This window comes from Amphiura filiformis, chromosome 4 (assembly GCF_039555335.1).
Source record: "Amphiura filiformis chromosome 4, Afil_fr2py, whole genome shotgun sequence".
Classification (NCBI taxonomy): Eukaryota; Metazoa; Echinodermata; class Ophiuroidea; order Amphilepidida; family Amphiuridae; genus Amphiura; species Amphiura filiformis.
The window spans coordinates 1,574,442-1,578,098 of record NC_092631.1 but is presented as its reverse complement, the minus strand read 5'-3'; the positions used below and the strand labels follow the sequence as shown (position 1 = coordinate 1,578,098).

The following is a 3,657-nucleotide window of genomic DNA, read 5'->3' as shown; positions in this document are numbered from 1 at the left end:
TCATTTCATGTTGCTTCTTGTTACCAGCCTGGCTAAAGCACTTGTCACAATATCTGCATTTATGTGGTGTATCACCTGTATGTGCCATTTCATGTTGATTCTTCAGGTTAACCTGCGCAAAGCTCTTGTCACAATATCTGCATTTATGTGGTTTACTACCTGTGTGTATCATTTCATGTTGCTTCTTGTCACCAGTCCGGCTACAGCACTTGTCACAATATCTGCATTTATGTGGTTTACTACCTGTGTGTGTCATTTCATGTCGCTTCTTGTCGCTACCCCGGCTAAAACACTTGCCACAATATCTGCATTTGTGTGGTTTATCACCTGTGTGCATCATTTCATGTCGCTTCTTTTCTCCAGCCTGGCTAAAGCACTTGCCACAATATCTGCATTTGTGTGGTTTATCACCTGTGTGTATCATTTCATGTTGCTTCTTGTTACCAGCCTGGCTAAAGCACTTGTCACAATATCTGCATTTGTGTGGTTTATCACCTGTGTGTGTCAGTTCATGTTGCTTCTTTTCTCCAGCCTGGCTAAAGCACTTGTCACAATATCTGCATCTATGTGGTTTATCGCCTGTGTGTATCATTTCATGTTGCTTCTTGTCGCCACCCCGGCTAAAACACTTGTCACAATATCTGCATATGTGAGGTTTATCACCTGTGTGTATCATTTCATGTCGCTTCTTGTCACTGGCTTTGCTAAAGCACTTGTCACAATATCTGCATTTATGTGGTTTACTACCTGTGTGTATCATTTCATGTTGCTTCTTGTTACCAGCCTGGCTAAAGCACTTGTCACAATATCTGCATTTGTGTGGCTTATCATTTGTATGTGCCATATCCTGTAGTTCTTTATTCCCAGTCTGGTTGATTTCCTTGCCTCTGGATCCCATCACTGTAATTATAACCAGAGCGAAAGTTATAAAAATATTCTACAAAATATATAATTACCAAAATAGCTCAAAATGATCTACGGTACTTGAATGGTGGAATGTTTCTGTTACTTATTGTTCAATTAACAAGGGTGTGTCAAAGATTCCTGAGTAGTCAACTTTCTCCATGCATAAGTACATTTTATGAAATTTATTAGTGCATGATAAGATATTCAATTAAGGGTGGGTCAATAATGTTTGAAAAAGTAGCATAGCCAAGATTTTAGGGCGATGGGGGCAAAGCCCAAGTTTTGTCCCCATTTGTCAATTTTTTGCCCTGAAAATTTTCTGTGAGGGGGCAGTTCCCCTGGCTACGCCCCTGTTTTGGAAGCTTTCTTTTTACCTATATATAAATTAGTTTGACCACATTAATTAAGGTACCTTTGTCTTCAAACCACCATACTAAGTATATAAATGATTAAATGATACCACATACACACACTTGACTTCATAATAGCATTGGGCTATTATATTCCAGTTGAATCCATACACCCCCTCCCCCCATGGGAGACATGACCTAGTTAATCTTCCATACAGGGAATGTGAATGTGGGTTACCTGATTGGATGAATCCATTTGAAAACTACACTCCCTGTGAGGGAGATTAGGGTCATGTCTTCCATAGTGGGTGTATGGATTTCAACTGGAATAGCCATGAAACTAATAAGCTGCACTCGCTGTTCTGCAGGTAAATGCAGGTAAATGAGGCATCTATGGTCACTTTGAGGTAAATGAGGCATCTATGGTCACTTTGAGGTAAATGAGGCATTTATGGTCACTTTGAGATGAATGTTTGTTATATACATCACAACATATCACAGTTCATAATAGCACAATTAATAAATAAGTTGCATTCCCACATTGGTACAATACTGGTTTACCCTGCACACCCTGTGTTTTCAATACAATTCTGGTTTCAACCCTGCGCACCCTATTTTTTAGGGTTATACTTGTGTGCAGGGTATACCAGAATTATTCCACCTAGTGTTCTTTCCATTGTTTGTGACTTCTTGCATATGTACAACCATAGATTTTAAAATTTATAGTACAACACACACACCAAAAGGCAGTTGTACTTCATTGCAGAACCTAGGATAAAAAAATCTCATCCAAAGATTTCTAAGTACAATCCAAACCTAGCGAAATTCTAATCCTTTAGCAAACAATTTTGTGGAATTTGAAAGAAAACAGTGCAATTTTTGCCACTTGCATTGTATGCACATCAGCGGCACTAGCTGAGTATACACTTTACAATCAGGGACAATGCATGATTATGCACTTCGATTGGATGCACTGCATAGTAAAGCACTGGAATCAGCAGCACAGGGATTTAATAACAGCAAGTGCTGCAAAATTATGCACAGCACCTTAAAAATACAGGACACTTAATATCTTGTCAAGGATTCATGCTTTTCAGATTTATTCCAAACTTACCTAGCACCTATAGTTTTAGCTAGTGTTGATGGTTCGCTATACACTCTCCTTCAATACTTAATTCTTCCTGACTCTTCTTGATACTTCAAGTTGTCTTCTGTTGGTTTGTGCCTATGTTAATCACTACTGGTGAGTGGTATGAGATGATTTCGCAGTGATCCTGTGTACTTCTGTTGGAATGGAATGTATAGCAAGGTTTGTTATCAAAATAGTGGATCAAGGCTCGGACTCCCGACACACAGCAAAAGGCAGTTGCACTTCGTTGCAGAACCCAGGATAAAAAAATCTCATCCAAAGACTTCTTAGAACAATCCAAACTGGCAATAAATTTTGTGCAATTTGAAGGCAAACAGTGCAATTTTTGTCACTTGCATTGCATACACACTCAGTGGCACTATGAGTATGCACTAGGATCAGGGACACTGCATAATGCACTCTGATCAGATGCACTACATAAAAGCACTGCAATCAGCAGCACAGGGATTGAATGACAGCACTGCAAAATTATGCATAGTATCTCAAAAGTAGAGTACACCCAGAGAGTACACTTATTATTATAGAATAGAATAGAATAGAAAAGAATAGAATAGAATAGAATAGAATAGAATAGAATAGAATAGAATAGAATTGAATGTCTTGTCAAAGGATTCATGCTTTTCATTTTAGGTTTTATTTTTATACCTGGACTGTGACCAAATTTACCTAGCACCTATAGTTCTTGTTGATGGTTCGCTATGACACTCTTCTTCTCCAATTACTCTTTTCTTCTCGTTACCTTGTTTTCTGTTGATTTGTCACTACTGGTAAGTGGTATGAGATGACTCCTCAGTGATTCTGTGTATTTCTGTTCAATACTTCTGTTGGTCTGTGCCTATGTTAATCACTACTGGTGAGTGGTATGAGATGACTCCTCAGTGATTCTGTGTATTTCTGTTGGAATAGAATGTAATATAGAAAGGTTAATTAATGTAACGGTCATAATATTTCATGTTTTTGTCTTGTGTTGCCTCCTATACCCCATGTGTCTTTGTTTCCCATTTTGACCCTAACTGCTTCCCATACCTAACATTACATCACCATCCTTGACCACTAACCTTGACCACTTCCTGCCTATCCCCAAATTGTGCTACCCTTGCAAGTTTGACCTGGTAACCATGGTAATCCCATCCCATAATATGTTCTTTACCATGTGGACTAGACATGTGCTCTCCTCACTCCATCTATGACTTCCAACCAGTCAGCACCTCCACCTTTGTCTGTGTCATCATTGTACTAGGCCCTACATGT

The 3,657-nt window shown here is 38.9% G+C and overlaps 1 long non-coding RNA gene across 1 annotated transcript; it reads right to left on the bottom strand.

Annotated features, from left to right (window-relative positions):
* Positions 1–776: 776 nt before the first annotated feature.
* Positions 777–3,293, bottom strand: LOC140149670 (uncharacterized). The gene is made up of 3 exons (XR_011858692.1): positions 3,073–3,293; positions 2,371–2,540; positions 777–900 (listed from the first exon to the last, which is right to left on the bottom strand). It is a non-coding gene; the product is annotated as an uncharacterized lncRNA (long non-coding RNA).
* Between the last annotated feature and the right edge of the window lie 364 nt (positions 3,294–3,657).